Here is a 17,662-nt window from a genome sequence, read left to right as displayed (position 1 = left end):
GTGGCCCCGGAGGCCTCACGGGATGCGCTCTGCCCCACTCCTCGCGCGAACGGGCGCGTCTCGAAACCGGCGACTGGTATAGGACAGCTCCGCTGCGCTCCGAGAAGCCGGGCGAGACAGACCCGCTGTGGGGAAGGGGCCGGGCCTCAGGCGGGCCCCTGGGGCTGCTCCCGCCTCCTGATGGGCGGAGGCGGAGCCGAAGCCGGCCCGCTGCAGGAGCGCCTGGGCCCGTTTGGGAGGCGCGTACGGCCGGCTCGGGCCTGCCGGGGTAACGGCGGCATCCTCCGCTGGGTGGACGGCGCCTGGCAGCGCGGCAGAGGCGTCCTCGAGGGCTTCAGCCACGTAGGTGCTGGGCGGTGGGTAAGGGTGAGTGGGAGCGTGAGGGTGTAGTGGTTTGTCAGCGTGCGGAGCGTTGCGGCTCCTCGCGAATAAAGCTTTGCCTCAAGTGGCTCTCTCCCACGCGCAGTCACACGGCGGTTGCTCTTCAAAACAGAATCAAGTTTAACGATTTTCTGGCAGCACCCGTGATCACTTGGGTACAATCTTAATGGGCAGGAATAAGGAAAGCGTGCTTGCACGCATGACCTGGCTGCCTGGTTTGGTGGGGCGTCAATCGTCTCATGCCTTGAGTCAGCCTAAGGATGTCCGTGTGAAAAGAGAAATCTGCTGACTGTTAACAAAGAAGCTGTCGTTGGCAGGTTTTGCTCGGGTTTGGTCATTTCTTACAAACCTCGGTGGAATTTCGTGAGTGGCAGGAGGAAACCTTGGCCTCTGCTACCAGGTGCGCATCTGCTGCGTTGTTGACCACAGATTTAGTAGGTGCCATTTAAATAGAGAAATCATAGGTGATCAGATGAATTACGTGATACTTGTTGCTTGTCTTTGCATGGAGACAGGTGACTGCATGGGCTTCTCACCTCTCACTTTTTGAAGAAGAGGAGGAAGCATGGCTTCATGTTTGCAAGAAAAACTTGACAGTCAAGTGGCTCAAAAGTCAGCCCCCTTGTATGTGTTTATTTACTTAAATCTTTATGAGGTTTGCAGCATGTTTTGTGTATGCCTTAGCGTGCTGAATTGCTTATGACACAGAGGGGTTATGTTTGGCACATGAAGTTCAGCTGGAAGGAACACTGGGATTAATTTGCTGGAACACTTTGCAAATTTACACTGTCGCTACTTCCAGGAAAGCGGAATGTTCTTTGCCGATTCTGTACCACTGGGGCTCTTGATGCGGGGTGTAAAGAAAAGGTTGTTTGCCGACAGACTGCACGTTGCTCCGGCGGCTACCTGCTTTTTTTCTGTTGTTCTGCTGATTCGGTTCCGCTCCGCCGAGCTGAGATGAGGGGTAAACGGGCAGCGGCGGCTGGGCGAGAAAGTGAAGATGTGAGCACCGGCGGGCACGGAGGAGCGTGGGGAGGAGGGCAAGGACGCGCCCGTGGTGGCAGTCCTAGTGACCGGTAGCTAGCGGGCGGGTCGGGGCAGTGTGCTGGCTCCAGAGCCGGGCTTGGCGGCCTTGGCTCAGTAGGCGGGACGGGGACCGGGGCCGGGGGAGGAGCGGCTCGGGCACGTGACTCAGGGATGCGCCGCGCGTGACATCACCGGAGCTCGGCTGCAACGTCCCACCGGGAAGAGCACCGGGCCGGGCCGGGCCGGGCCGCCCCTCCCGCCGGCGGCTCGGGGGGCGGCGGCGGCGGCCTCCGCGGCACACCGCCGAGAGAACCGGGGCGCTACCGCCCGTAACTTTTCGTCCCCGGCCCTGTCTGTGGGGGGCGGCGTTTCCGTTACTCACGGCGAGGGAGGCGGACGCGCTCTCTGGACCCGCGGCCTGCGCCGGCCCGAGCCGCGGCAGCGCTTCCTGCGAGCGGGCGGCATTGGAAGGTGCTGGAAAGGAGAACTGCGCGGGGCCTGGCGGGACACGGGCCGCGCTGGCAGCGGCCGGCAGGCCCCAGTGGCGCTTCTCTGCTGGCTGCTCCAAGGTCCTGCCGGCCGGGCCCCCTGCGCCGTGTGCGGAGGGGTTGGCCTCTTGGCCTAGAGAGCCGACGGTTCAGCGTGTCTGGTATTGGTGTAGGCGGCGGCAGGACTCGCAGTCCTGAGCTAGCGGCAGCTGCGCAGTCGCACTGCTGGAGAGGGTCCCTCTGCTAAAGAGGTCGGAGAAAGGATAGAAGAGGCAGGTGGCTGGACCTAACAAGTTAAAACGGGCATTTAGGGAGGGGATATCGACTACTCATGGCTGTTGCTGCACGTGCAGAGATGCTGTCAGATGCAGCGAGGAGATGTTTACTTGCTTTGTGGTGGCTTGCTAGCTTTCCTCTTCTGTTGTCTCCTCTGCTTAGTTCTGCGTTTCTATCATTCACCTGTTGCATCCTCTCAGCCCAGTTCATGAGCTTTCTGGGACACAAACACGTCTGCGCAGCTGTCAGTTTGTGTGGTGCTGTTAAAAGGTAACTTTGCTTTTATGGTGAGGACTCTTCATTATGCCATTTCACTGCTGCTTATTGTGCTAAGGCCCACAGATCTGTTGTAACAGATGGGGTTTTTATGTACTAGAAGCAACTCTTGGATCACCAGTGAAAGAGAAATACTTCCATCACCTGGAACTTCCTCCCCTGCTTTACTTTTTCCTAAAGGCATTCCTGGGTTCTTCAATGCCAAGGCTTTTTTGAGGGACTCTCCAGCACTGAGTCACACTTCTGTCTAACCATTTGGATCACTGTGTCAGCCAGTTTTCTGGCTGTGACTGCAGGTTATGTTTGTCTGTTGAGAAGAGTCCTCTTGGCTCTGCCACTTGTTCCAAAGTACATGGGGTATCTACTGTTCCCTATATGTCAGGGTCAAGGCTATACCTGAGGACAGACATAAGAAAAAAGAAAAGTTCTTTTTTAGTTTAGGGAGTGGTGGGCTTGATATGTGGAGTGAGTCTTAAGACACAACTGCCCTGCTGGGTTAGAAAAAAAAGTCTTTAGGAAAGCTAATATGGTTTGAAAATCTCAGCAAAGTGTTGCTGAGGAAAACCATTCTTACCTTTGGGCTGTGGAAAGAGGGCATTGGACACGGTGTGCATTGTGTCAGGACCATATGGAATTTGATCTTGCTGTGCTTCTCTGCTGTCATGGAGCAAATCCAAACTAGAACATGAGTTATTGCAGAGCTGCTTGGGAGTTCTGTAGATGCTGGAGGAAACTTGTATTGTGAGAGGATACAAGCAGTTGTGTGGTAGCTGGGACTATATATAGAAATTGCCTAATCTTAAAAACCAAAACCAAACAAAACCAGCCCCAACAAAACCCCAGGAAACTTTATCACAGAATTAATGTGTTATGTCTGTGTGCCTTGGGTTACCACCACTGCTTCTTTCCAGTTATGGCTGCCACCGATCTCTAGACTTTGTCAACATTGTTCCCTTTACCAGCTGGCTGTGAAGCAAGGAAGCAGGCAGAGGGTGTGCAGAACAGGCATGCAGTTCAAGTACAAAGCGTGAGTTTGCTGCCTTATCCTGATCTCACACCTGCCGGAAAAGTCATGTTCCCAGTGGGGTGAAGTGCTGTTGTTGGGTGTTTGATCCAGTGGTGATGGTCTCAGACCTCAAAAGTTGTGTTTCTTGTAATAGGTCTGGTCTGTGAATATATGGCTATCAGGACTGACAGTTTTTGAAGTCTTAAGTTTTGTAAGTGTTGCTGTTTTTCAGAAGTTGTGTTCCCATCTACCCAAGGAGTAGCACAGAATATAATGTGCTTTGTCTTGAACAAATGCGTGGAAGAGAGATCCTGCTTTCTAGTCTGGAAGCAGCTGCTGTGAAAGTCTCATTGTTGCAGATCTATGGGTCTTTGCATGTTAAATAGGAAAGCTTATCAGATTGTATGCCATGCTCTCCCTCCCTCCCTCCCCCCAAGTAATATGATTGACAGACCTCACAATCTCAGAGAAAAATCAGTGTTTCAGAGATCAGGTGAAACCTGTCATAGGTATCCCTGCCCTTGACAGGGATTCTATTCCTTGACAGTCCATTCCAACCTAAACCATTCTATGATTCTACAGAAAGGGATCTTGTTTAATAGAAGGGAAATGTTCTACCAGTCTGCAGCAGTATATGTTACCTTCTTTCCCTCACAGCATAATATTTCAGGGAGGCAGAATCACATTCTCTTGGCTGTGGAAACTATCTTTGTGGGAAGGAGCTTCCTCTTAGGAGGGAGTTTGGGGAAGTGCTTCCCGTTGACAGGTACAGGTCTGCATTTAGGCTGCAAGCTGGTTGAACAGTACGACGTTGGGCTTAGCATTTTGATTGTGGTTACTGCAGCCAGAAGCTGTAGTGCAGTCAGTTTGGTTTGAGAGATAACATTGTTAAATTAGATGAGGCTGCCCACGTTCTGTCAGATCTGAAAAAAATTCTCTATTAGAAGTGATTCAGTGGATTACCTTAGCATTCCTGTGTGGTTTTTATCCTTTGACTTCCTGCTCTGGACAAATAGCTTTTTCCAGTTTCAGAGCATGAACAAAATTCTTGTGTTCTCACTAAAAAGGAGACACCCATGGAGCCAGTATGCCTTGCACTTCTACATCTGCATACCTCAAAACTGTATTTCCTGTAAAGCAAAATTACTTATTGAGTATCAAAAAGAAAATGTTACAGTCAAATGCTCAAGTTCCATGTAATTTCATAGATCACTTGGAAGTGTACAGTGTAAGGCTTTTAGGTATCTTATGTGGGGAGGGCAAAGGCTAATTAGGGTGGTGCATAGTGGAGAGCAGAGCACTGCAGACCTTCCAGCGTGTTTAAGGGAGGGGAAAGGATAAATGAGTGAGTGATTGGCAAAGAGAGTGAGAACTGAGAAACTGAAGAAAACAGGGTAAGAGAATGAGAAATGTAATTCTTCTTGTGAAGAGACTGGAACTGGAGGACTGAGTAGAACTATCTTGTGGCATGTGAGGATCCAAACAGTTTAAAAGCCATGCTGCAGAGCCTGGCTGTATTGTGTGTGCATAAAACCCTCCCTGAGATGTAAATAAAAGGTGCTAGGGGAGTATCCAACTGATTGCTAAAGCAGATGACTGGCTAAGAGAGTAGGTGTCTCCTGGCATGTAAAGCTTTCTAGTTTGCTTTGGTTGGTTGGTTTTGTTTGTTTTTTGTTGTGTGGTTTGTTTTTGTTGGTTTTTTAATGGGCAAATATACTTGTAACATTTCTTGAAAGGAACTGAGCATGGAAATTGCATCCCCTCTCCCTCCAGGGACAGGGGCAGTCTTGGCACACTGGCCCTACCGCAAGTATGAAACAAACAAGGTCGATTGGTTGAAATCAAGGCTTCCCACTTTCTGATTCAAGTCATGATTGAAGTTGCTGATTTAAATAATTCATGTAAGCTTTGTTTTGCATTTGGTAGTTTCGTAAAAGGAAGGCTCATTTCTAATTGCTTAGACTAATTTATGAGTATTTCTTGCTGAACAGGACGATACAGCGTGCCCCCCTACACACCTTTATGCTATTGTATCACAGCAAATGTTTACATTAGAAAATGGGAGCACTTAATAAGTGAATAATGTCTTTCCTCATGACTTGTACAAAAGTGCATTTGAATTTTTATTTATTACAGTTCAAATTAAATATGCATTAAAAAGAAATAATTAGACTTTAATCATGCTAGTCATGCACTGGCTGCCTAAGAGAAAATATGCCTGCTGGAGTGGGTGCTATTAAAACTGACTTATTTTAACAGAGCAGTGTTATCTGTAATTACCAGAATGAACTGGCTGGTTTTGGTCATTGTGTCCTTCCACATCTTAGAGCATAAGTGATCCTCCCTTGACCTGCTATTATTCAGAGACTGGAAGAGAGAAACACCTCCCTCCCTGCATTTTATGCTGCCTCCCCCCACCTTTGAGTGAACTGAACTAATTTGATAAATGAATTGAAGAAGCTGATATTTCTGACTTCTTAAGAACTGTTTGTTTCACACTGTAGTGGATTCTAATTCTGTGGACTTGGTGACTTTCCTGAGTTTAGGAATTACGCTCTTCAAACGTTCTCTAGCAAATGTGCCTTGGATAGAGTGTGTGTTTGTTAGAGTGGTTGTTTCAGGTTTTGTCATAAATTGTCATTAACTTAGAAAGTGAATGCATGTAGTCTTGAAAAATGTGTGTAAAAGCCATTTAAAGGAAAATGTTCACAATTTGAATTGTTATTTAGAGCCCTTATGAAACGAGGACAGAGAGATAGGCTTCTGCAACCGCTTCGTAGTGTACCTTGTTTGCTAGGGACGTAAATGCAGTGATGTGCCAGCCTCTAAAGGACTCCACTTGCCATGGCAGGGAGTTTTCCTGGGGCGTTTTACACAGTCAGGCTGTCAGATACACATGTGTAGTTGAGTTGCTATCAGCAGGAACCCATGTGGAATGTTAGTGGGCACATGAAGTTGCTCTGGAACAGCATTTAAGACTTTCTGTGACGGTGCTTGCCTTGACATGCAGGTACGCAAAGAGTCCTGTGGCCTGCCCTCCTCACCAGCATGCTTTGGCTTGCATGAATACTGCCACCAAGGCAGGGCAGCTCACTCAGCTGTGCACTTTGAGGGCAGAAGGAGAAGCTTGCGCCTTGCTTTCAAGTACCAACTTGGTAATTCTGGTGTTCCGATCAACTTCTTCCCACCCTTGGCTGTTGTCTGTAGGAGACTAATAATATTCTGGCTTCTGTGAAGGGACCAGGAAGAAGTTCTAAATATGGCTTCTGTGTTTACAGCTGGTGAGGGAGACTAATTCTCAGGCATCTGCAGGAAGTCCTAGAGATACCATTTTAAGGTCCATGTAGCATTCGGATATGCAAAGTTACACTGAGAGACCTTTAAAAAAGGTGTCAGATTCCCTTCCTTAGCAAAGGAAAAGGGAACTTCTGTTGTGAGATGTGTTTTAATATGTAAAGTACTGATAAGCATAGATTATATAATTCAGCTTCTTTTATTTAGGTGTGTCAGAGAAGAGGGGACTTAACCTTTTGATATGTATGGGACTGAAGAAGATCTTTCTCTTGGTCTCCAGAAAGTTCCCAAGTTATTTGTTTTCCCTAGAACTAGAGCAGGAGTGAAGAAAGCACAAGTTGTTGCCTGAAGTAAACATGGATTTTTTCCCCATTGCCTGGACTTTGGGGACATTTTCTATCACTCTGCTTTTAAGCAGCCAGCTGAGGGTAATGACTGAAGACGAAACAAGGAGAGACTGGAGACTTTGTCCTCCATTGTTTCACTGTCATCTCCAACTGCTACTCCCTGATACTTGCTCTGGGTGTTGCCTTTAGCAGTGTCCCAGATCGGCAAACCATCCCCACCCTTCTCCCTTGATACAAGGATCAAAATAAGAAATCCAGCCACCTGTTGGCTTAGCCCCACTGCCTGCTCCCACACACTTATGCTCACATTTTCCAGCACTCATCTTGGGCTCTCAATTAGTTCTGAGAAATCACATGGTAAGAGTTCTCTGACAGTATTACCTCTGCCTGTTTGCTTGCCTGATGCAGACCCTGCCAGAGCATCGGTCTTTGCAGAACGTGATTTCTCTGTGGGTCATGTGTGATGGCTTCCTCCTCCTCGTGGCAGGGTTGCACTGGAGTTGGGGATGAAGTGGGCTCATTTAGCACAATGGTTGTGACAAATCCTGACAATCTGATGGTTATGGTTTTATTGTTTGGTTGTGGTTTTTTTCCTCTTTCTTTCTATTAGAGCCTTTGTGCAGGCTTTTGCCCTGCTCTGGGCTGCGTTATTTGGGTAATACAAAAGCATTTGTCTGTTAGCACCTCCAATCTCTTTGTGCCTTACTAGAGCTCTTTCTGGATTGGTGAAGGTGAGTCCTCCTGGAAGTCTGGAGATAACTTGTGAGGAAAATCAGTGGCTCTGCTTTCCCATCTGGTGGGTGTGCTGTGAGTGCAGCCATTTCACTGGCTGGTGTTTGAGCGGTGGACTCTTGTCCGGCTCTGGACTGTTTTCCAGCTGAGTATTTGTGGTGATGTCAGGCAGTGTGAGTAGGGAACATGACTTGGCAGGACAAAGTCTGCAGAAAGTTCAGCTCCACATTTGGCCAAGAGCCTCAGAGGGAATGAGATCTACAAGCACATTCTGCTTTCTACACAGCCTGTCACACGCCCTCTCACATGCTCCCTTCCTGTCACACAGATCCTCTTTCTCTCATTTTCAGACCTTTAACTCTTCCCTCCTAGCTTCCACCCTGGGGGTTTATAAAAGCCAAAAACAAACCAAAACTCTTTCTCCTTATTTTGCTGTTGCTGTACCTTGTAAGTTAGTTGCAATGACCCCCAAAGCAGAAGTAGACCATACAGGCCAGAATCCAGAACAGTAAAGTGGAAAGCCAGGCAAGTTTACTTTGCAGCAGAGATCTTTAACAGTCCTTTTTTCTGACCTGCATCTATATAGTTTTCACTGTGTTTCTTTGCAGCATTTCTGATCTCTCTCCTTACTGTGCTGCAGTCTTCTGGCCAATCTACATTTGAGTGTGTACATCTACTGCAGGGTGGGAACTCCTGCCTCCTGCTTTTCTAAGAGGATTATTAATAAAACCTGGCAAATGTATCCCCAGTAATGGTTGAGGGGGGAATGGACTAATAGTCAAGCCTGCTTTGAAGCAATTTAAAACTGCTTCAGTATCCCTCTGATGTGTTCTTTTATGGAGTATTTCTGTAACACTCTCATTTCTTCCTGACCTCTGTACTACATCTAGGGTGATATTTCTATGAATGGGAACTTTTCCCTTACTGCCCTTAAGGGAATCTTAATGACTTCCCTGCTGGTTTTGCAATTCAGTACTGAATTTCAGTTTTGCCTGTGAGCAGCAGCATTTATTTTGAATGATGCTTTTAGCTGGGATGGTGCTTGGATACAAAATGCTAGATAGATACATTACAAAAAGGCTGTTTCCAAGAAACAATCTTGTTTCAGTTATGGTGATAAGCAGCATGCTGATGAAAGTGAAGGTGGAAGGAAAGGAGGAAATTGGAAAAATGAGCAAACAATTGTGAACTGGTTCCCTCCTCCCCCCGCTTTTATTCTTTCCTCTTTTGCCTCTGTCCTTAATGCCCTTTTATTTTGTAGCTGCTAGACCAGTTTGAAAGAGAAGGTGGTTTGGACAAGGGCTTCTGAGTTCTTTTTTTGTTGTTTTTTTTTTTTTTCTGTGATATGTCCTACAGCTTTGTGTGTCCTTTGTTTTCCTGCTAAAATATCACAGCTGCTTTTTAACTGCTTTTAATTTTTCAGTAATAATTCAGTGCTGATGGTGGATTTGGCCATGTTCCTGCTCAGGAGTCAACAGCAGTTTGATACCCTAATTTTGAAAGTTGGGCTGAGACAGCCTGGGGGAGCTGAGCAGAGCTCACCTTTTAATGGTGCTGGCTGATAAAGACACTTGGGTAGAACAGGGGTGGGTCATGAAGTGTTGATTCCCTTACTGTCTAGTTTAATAGAGGGGTTTTTTGTTTGTTTTGGTTTTTTTTTAATGGAATAATCAGGTAACCAGTATGTTGTGTGATTATTTATCGTTGTCACTTTTGTACATGCAGAAAAGAGGCCTGCAGAAAAAAAAGGCTTGCAGTGCTCTTCTCTAGGCGTCATCTAGTTGGTTCTTTTATTGCTTTGTGACCGTTTTAGGCTGTGCCTTTAAGGAAGGGACAGTCGCTGGAACGCTCTGGCTGAATGTTTTGAAAAACAAAGATATTCTAAACCAATTTCATTGGTAGATAGGTAAAATGCAACTTTAAGTTTTAGTTCAGTTTGAATCTCAGTCTGCTCAGTCTGTCTTTTTCAGCCTGTCTGCTTCAGTCTCTCTCTCTGAGCAACAGCTGTGCAGGACGGAGGTAACCTTGAACCAACAGATAAGAATAATTCTTGCATATGCTTAGAGCTAACAGAATTTCCTCCTTAATAATTACCTTTTTTCTCTCTCTCTAACCCTTTTTGGGAAAAAAGGGAAGTAGGTGGAGAGAGGGGGTAGGGCGGGGGGACCCTCCTGGTAGGAGGAGGAGGGAGTTTTGTTCTGTATTACATTCTTTTGCTGTGTATTTCTGTATATATTGTAAATACTATATATTGTGTATATATTCACTGCATCTCATCCTGCTTGTAAATATAGCTCTGATCTCATTTCTGCTTCTCCAACTGAGTTATCCCTGGTTTCTTTGTGTGTGGGGGAGAACTGAGCTTTCTCTCACCACCACATGCTCATAGACTAGATTTGACCCTTTTTCCTGGCATCTCCGCTGTCAGGATGTTATTTTGGATAGCCATTCTTGATTCTTTTAATTTTTGTTTAAATTCTTATCTCTTGCTTCAGTCTGGAGATGGCATTGGGATGATGTCTCAAATGTGCCGTGAGTCAGACTTTGTGCTCCCTGAAGCAGGGCCGCAACATCTATGGGACTGAGGATCATAAGGGAGGAATGTAGGATCCAAGGTGGAGCTTTCTTTTATACTGTAATGTGGTACTCCTATGGAGGTGAGGGGCTTCTCTAACTGTCAACCCCCACCCTGCTTCTGTGCAAGCCCCCATTTAAAAAAAGAGGGGTTTGAACCTGGCTGGTGGCTGTCATTCCCTCTGCTATGGGTGACGCCGTGTATTGCCTGTGTCTTTCAAATTCTGTTCCTTGGGAAGACTAAGGGAGCTCTGGGTCTTAAAGCTGTTGCTTCAAAGAGTGGCTGGCTTTGATTTGGATAGCTCTGTATAATTGTGTAGAAGAAAGTACTGATGGTTGAGTAAAGCTAGAGAAGGAACCCAGAAGGAAAGAGCCTGCAGGCATGTTTTCCATGCTGCTATGCAGTGGCATTTATAAAGAAACTGAGGTGTTGGGGTCAGATCTCTTCTTCAGCTTTCAGGTAGGATGTGGTGAGTTGTCACTGCACATAGGCTGTGTAAGAGCCAATCAGCAGCAGGAATAATGAGCTGAGAACTTCCTAACTTCAGTTTTCCAAAGCATGGTCTTGCTAGTTAGCAGATTGTTTTGTAGTAAGGAGTTTTCTTGATTGCTTGAATGCTCTTCATGTTTGAGGTTGTTTTTTTGGGGGGGGAAGGGGGAGTGATGTGTGTGTGTCTGGTAGTGTGGTTGGAAGTGTGAAAGGACTACACCATTAGCCAATACAGAGGCCCTAGGAAGAATGAAAATAGCTTCATTGCTCAGGGAAATTGAGTGATATTGGCAAAGAATGCTGTTGCTGCTTTAAAGTGAGTTTCCATAGGGAGAGTTTAGTATTATAGCTGATGCTGACAAATATATTTTGCAGATAAGGCTCCAGGCTGGATACTCTCCCTTCCCCTTCTTACCAAGGAGTGGCAGAGAGCTGCCCTTTGCTCCTCTGCTGGCAGGGGAGGGCTTCTGCTCTGCTCTGTGTTTCACCTTGCTGGGAGGAGCACAGCTGTGATTTTCCCTATTGGAAGCCCCTGTCAAAGCCTCCGTTGTGCTGCCTGCCATATGAAGGTCGGTGCTGATAGTGATGTCGAGCTGTCGATGAGCTGGATTTGCAGTACAGGGGATTATTGCAGTTCAGATACAAATGGCAAGTTCTGGTGTTCATCCTTGTGGGTGCTGCAGAAGGTAGCCTTACTCCAGAGTGGCTCTGTTCTGTCTGCTCATCGTGTTGGGACATTGGCTTCACAGGTCATCTGGCCAGATACCGCTGAGAAGGGATAACTTGTCATGGCTTAAAGAGGGAATTATGGAAGGATGTTGCTGTTGTAACTTCTTGCATGCCCTAGTTTTTGCCATTCCTGCTGTGGCTATTCTTTACCTTAGCCAGCAGCTTGGAAGCTGGGGTGACAGTTGAAAGCCTAGAAGGGGCAAAAGGGACTGGAGCTTTGTTACCCAGACTCACCTGCTTGTGCTGTTTTCCAGAGTTCAATGGAACTTGTGTCAGTGTCCCTTAAGGGAATTTCTTGGCAGCAAGGTGGCCACATCAGTCCTGATATAGTTTGTTACTCATTTCCAGTTCATTAACCTGGGAAAAGTCTATCCTGTCTTACCATCATAGAATCGATAAGGTCATCCTCCCTCTCTCCATTTTTCTCTCTCCCTTTGTCAGAAAGACTGATATTTGCATGCAAACAGGAAGAGAGATGGGAGCAGCCCTGTCTGCAGTGTAAACGAACTCCAGTAACCTTGTCTCCTTTCTCCTCCCTTTAGCTGAAGCACCAAGAGCATCTGGCACTGGGCGATGGGGGGAGGAAACAGAGGTACAGCCCATTGCAGGATCTTACCCACCCTGAAAGCAGTCACACTTCTACTCTTTTCCTTTTCCTCCTTCTGTTGAAGTGGCACTCTTTGATCAGGCAGACAGCTGGTGCAAAACAAAAACCTCAGTGTTTGTTAGGCAAGGAATAATGAGAGGCAGATCAGAGGGGGAAGGGAGCATCTCCTGCTGGATAAGCCATTTGAGCATGAGAGCTGACTTGCAAAACAATTGTAGCTGCCATGAGGAGTTCCTTCACAGAGCTTGGAAGTTCTGTGGGATAGAGTCAGTGCATTCTGTCTTCATCTAATGTATATTTGGGAAGCCCTGTTCCCAGCTCTGGGGCTATCCATGGACTGTATAGGATGCTCTGAAGATCTTGGTCAAGGTGTGAGTTTGCTTGGTTGTTGTTTTGTGTGTGTGTGGAGCAAAGCAAAAGCACTTTGTGTAAATTCTGCCCCAAATTATCGCTAGTAGCTGTACCTTACAATCCTAATTCACTTCATGTTTTTATTTCATATAGTCCTATATTCCTTTGTACCTGAGTTAGGGTGGAACTGGCTTGAAACTTCTGCTGCTTCCATTTTCTTTTTATAGTAGCATATTCTATGGGTCAAGAGCATCTAAGTCCTGTTAGAACAGGATAGAATTAACCAGGTTGGAAAAGACCTTTAAGATCATCGAGTCCAACCTATCATCCACCACTATCTAATCAACTAAACCATGGCACCAAGCAGCCCATCAAGTATCTTCCTAAACACCTCCAGTGATGGTGACTCCACCACCTCCCTGGGCAGCCCATTCCAATAGCCAATCACTCTTTCTATGAAGAACTTCTTCCTAACATCCAGCCTAAACCTCCCCATGCGCAGCTTGAGACTGTGTTCTCTTGTTCTGGTGCTGGCTGCCTGGGAGAAGAGACCAACCCCCAGATGGCTACAGCCTCCCTTCAGGTAGTTGTAGAGAGCAATAATGTCTCTCCTGAGCCTCCTCTTCTCCAGGCTAAGCAACCCCAGCTCCCTCAGCCTCTCCTCACAGGGCTGTGCTCCAGACCCCTCCCCAGCTTTGTTGCCCTTCTCTGGACTCGTTCCAGCAAGTCAACATATTTTCTAAACTGAGGGGCCCAGAACTGGACACAGGACTCAAGGTGTGGCCTAGGTTCAGATGTAGAAATGCCTGCAGGCCTCTTTACATTTCTGTTGTAATATAAAGTCTAATTTTAGAAGGAAAGCAACGGAGAGTGCCCTTCAGCCTCCCAGAGCTTAGGGTGTTTTTCTGTAATAATCTGATTTTGCTTTCTTCAGTTTCCTTCTCTTTTTTTAGAGGTGTTCCATGTTTCAGAATAACAGCTTTCATCCTGCTGTATGCCATCGTTACATCTACCTGCTTCTCTTCCCAGTATTCATCTCTTCTATTGTTAGTCACTTGGCTGTTGTTCTCCAAACTCTGCCATGGCAGACACATCCATACCTGACCTGCATAGGATGTGGCATGCAGTGTGTGGAGACCAGACTAAACCAAAAGAATTCTTCACAATGAGAGTTCTCTGCTGCAATGAGAAACCAGTGAAGCTCAGGGATGTGGTAGTTCAAATGAAGAGACAAATGCATGGGTAAAGACCCTGCCAGAAACCAGCAAATTCATGGGTAATGAAGGAGTTGGTCAGCAGCAGGAGTTAAAGCCAAATTAAGGATGGGGAGGGCCTCTAAAACTTGGAGCTAGAGAGGCACAGGTGGGAATAAGAACCTTAACTTGGGGGCAAGAGGCCAGAAGGCAGCTGCCTATCCTGAGGAGCAGGCTCCACAGCCAGAAGAGGCTAGTGGGACACTTTTGCATAGTTGGCAGAAGTGACAGCAACTTGCAAGGCTCACAGACTATTGCTGCATGCTTGAGCAGCTGTTCATGGGCAGGAGCAGCAGCTCACTTTGACAGCACATGAAAGCAATTAGGAGGCTGTATCTTTTTATTTACTTTTTTTTTTTATCATCCTGGGACTGACAGTGGCTTGCAAAGTCCTTCCAGTTTGGGGTTCTCTTTATATTTCTGGGGAGTCAAAATGGTGATTTCAAACTGTGTCCCTGCAGTTCTCTTTAGGGAGGGTTTTGCAGTGGGGGCACAGGGCTAGTCTCTGTTCCTTGAGGGTGACAGAACTGTTCTTTGGTGGACATCCTGTCCTAAATCACTCTTTATGCTATCCTATTGCACTGCTTTGCACACCTTGCACTTCAATGGTGTGTCCTTCCCATTCATAATCTGAAATGGATTATTTTTCTTCAGGAGTTTTAACAGTTTTCACATGTAATACCACTTTATTTTCCAAGTGAGAAATTTGCACAGGATTCTTTTTCCTGCCTTGAAAGTTACAAATGTCTCTTCCAACTTTCTCCTCACTGAAACCTACTCTGTGTGTTTTTGCCCAGCTTAAAGACATGCTAGCTGCTCCAGCATTTCTTGAGAAATGTGATGATGCAGAGACAAGGAAGAGGAGTGAGCCAACAGGAACTGATATAACCTTTGTTTCTCTGAGACAGCTACAAGGTAGTACCAGTTCCTTGAGGTCTGTGAAAATGTTCTGGCTGCCACACCAGAGATAGTATAGGAGGAGCATCATTAAGTCACTCCTTATGAAGGACTGGAACAGTGGTATCTCCTGAGTGGCTTAGTTATGTGCTGGTTCTGTAGAGTCCTGTGAAATTCCAGTCCAGCAGGAGTTTTGACTTGGTCATTTAGATGTGCAGACAACTTTTGATACCTGAGATCACATCACTGCTGTATGAGTTGTGCATTTAGATTTCAGCAAAGACCCCTGTGTACTGTTGTGAGCCCAGCCTTCACACGTAGATTGAGATGGGATGCTGGCACTTTTATTGCATGTCAGAATACATTTAGAAGCCAAAATGGCAAGTTACTTGCCTGCTTCAGATACTTCTGAAAGATAGCCCTTTGCATCAGATGTATTTGTTCCCCAACAGCCCGTAAGGCCCATGCACGAGTACACGGCGCCTTGGACGCACAGCTGTGTGAGGCACGAGCGCAGTCGTGTTAACATATATGCAAGTGTCAGATCTCTCCTGCTGATGTGCTGCAGAGTGAATGCTTGTGATTCACTACAGAACTGAATCATAACCATATATTTTCCCTTGGCAGAAGGCTGCAGGATTTTGTAATTTCTAGAGCCAGGACTCTGACCAGTAAATCCTGTTTTGCCAGATCGCAGAGATGTGCACAAACTTCCTAAAAAGCTACCATTTCCTCTGCACATCCAGTATTTGGAGCTCAAGTGCTCGTTGTGCTATTCCTCTGATCATTCCTTTGCTTCACAGTGCTGTACTTTCATCTGGTATGGCTCCTGATCCTTAAACTTCTCATGGAAAACACCAATTCAGGAATACCAGGCAGAAGACAGGCCAATTTAGAGGGAAGAAATGGAGCAGAGCAAAGCTGGTGGTGACACATTTCAGAAGTGTTTAGTGTCTTACTTGAAACATGGGTGGCAAGGGCTGGCAGAAAATAGTTTACCGTAGCCTTTCATCTGTATGTGTTTCCTCATATGAGTATGTCTGCTCAGGTTCCTCTGTTCTGGATGCTGTATTAGAAGTGATTGCTTCATCTTTTGTCACTTGACCAATCCTGGTTTCTAAAACTGACAAGAGAGTTGAGACAGACAGTAGGAGGTAGGACAGAGGATTTTGTCGAGGAGACAGTGTTCCCTATTTCAGTTTATGGCTTGTATCCCCTTTTCTGTTGAAGTGGTGGTGCAAATCGGAAGATACGACCCTCTAGTAATGGGATTGTTAGTACAGAGCTCATTGTGGTCTGCAGGAATTTGAAAACAATCCTCGTGTATTTCAGTGAAAACATAATTCCCTGACCTAGTCACACAGCCTCCCCACTTGCCTGGCCCTGAGGAGAATGCTAGTTTAAGTTTCTTTAGGTAGCACCAGAGTGCTGTTTGTAGGTAGGTCAGTTTCCTCAGCCTGCAACTGTTACCACATCTGCAAAACTGAAAATGTTCTGGTTTAGGAGTAGTGAAGGCCAAGAGGCTTGTCCTGTCTGGCCCATTTGGTTTCGGGAAGGTTGGAGCCTGGGTGCATGAAGATGGTGCCTGATAAATCTTACCCTTTGCCATGCATGCATGTGGGTTTATGCTCCCCCATCCTGTTGGTAGCTGCAGACTTCTCTGACATTGCCAGGAAGGCTGCTGTCTCTTAGAAACTCCCCTTTGGGCTCCAGATGTCCTGCTGATAAGTTCTACTCTGCCAATGTCAGTCATGAATGTTTTGAAATCCCATCAGGCTATATTGCTTTTTTTGCTTTCCAGGACACATTGCAGTCATAGCTGGGATGCAGCAAGACTGGTTTGCTGAAGTGAAAGCAATGGGGCCTTAGCAATGTCACTCAGTCCTTTAGCTGGGGGCCTCAAACTCTTCCTTTGAAAAATTACTGCAGTACTGCTGGTGGTGATACATTCTGCACAATAATTACTGTTTGAGTGAGTCTATTGCATGGTCTAAAGGAATGTGAAGATGCACTGAGGCAATACACTTGGCTTTCTTGGTTTGTGCTCAGACATGTCCAGCAACGTCTGATACCAGCATCAGTGAGGAGGTTACAGGGAACTAGGAATACAAGTCAGGTTTGTGATTGTTTCAGTGAAGCTCCTCTCTCACCCTGGTGCTCTGTGTCTCTCCTCAGGGTTTTCAACTGCAGGATTTACTGTGGAGGCTTTTTTAAAAAGACTGATTGTGTTGAGGGTCAGTGGGTGTAAGCTGGAGCCTAGGAGCTTCTGCCTAAACATAAGGAAGAACTTTTTCCCTGTGAGGGTGACAGAACACTGGAGCAGGCTGCCCGGAGAGGTTGTGGAGTCTCCTTCTTCAGAGACATTTAAAACCTGTCTGGATGCGTTCCTGTGTGACCTATTCTAGGTGATCCTGCTCTGGCAGGGGGGTTGGACTGGGTGATCTTTCAGAGTCCCTTTCAGCCTCTAATGTTCTGTGATTCTGTGACAGCCATGTTGTTCCTTTGCAGATTGTGAGTCTCTCTGAACTGGTTGCAAATCACATCACTTTGGTTGTAGTCTTCTACAGTAAGACTTCTTCCATCCTATAACTTTGAGCTGTACTTGCTGCCAGTGTTTTTATCCTAGATAGTCTGTTTCTTCAGTGATTCAGTGTCTGTATGCACCAAGGGGGAGTGAGCTCTGAATTCCTTAGGCAGTATGAGTCTGTGTTTACAAAGGTCACGTGAATTCAAGTGCCCTGTAGTTTTTAACACCTGCCTCTGTTATCTGCTGCAGTGTAATGGGATATGGCAGGAGCTCAGCAGACGTGACAGTATGACTGCTTTTATACCTGGTGACTGTTGGGAGGAGCATGGTTTGTAGTACTGTGGCATTCTAAGAAAAGTTGCAGTCTGGTCCAAATGCTGGGGAGGGAATAAGGGATTTGGTACTGGT

The 17,662-nt window shown here is 46.4% G+C and overlaps 1 protein-coding gene across 3 annotated transcripts in view; it reads left to right on the top strand.

Moving 5' to 3' along the window:
- Positions 1-110: 110 nt before the first annotated feature.
- NR1H3 (nuclear receptor subfamily 1 group H member 3) overlaps positions 111-17,662 on the top strand; it is a 29,633-nt gene continuing 12,081 nt past the window's right edge. For 2 of the 3 annotated variants that reach the window (XM_054161455.1, XM_054161452.1), the window contains exon 1: positions 1,650-1,878. The gene's annotated coding sequence lies outside the window, so the exon portion shown is untranslated. Of the gene's footprint in view, positions 343-1,649; positions 1,879-17,662 lie in introns of those variants that run through there. The other variant, XM_054161454.1, reaches the window with a different exon arrangement.

This window comes from Dryobates pubescens, chromosome 5 (genome assembly GCF_014839835.1).
Source record: "Dryobates pubescens isolate bDryPub1 chromosome 5, bDryPub1.pri, whole genome shotgun sequence".
NCBI classification, from domain to species: domain Eukaryota; kingdom Metazoa; phylum Chordata; class Aves; order Piciformes; family Picidae; genus Dryobates; species Dryobates pubescens.
The sequence above is the reverse complement of the archived record's forward strand: the minus strand, read 5'-3'. Positions and strand labels throughout refer to the sequence as shown.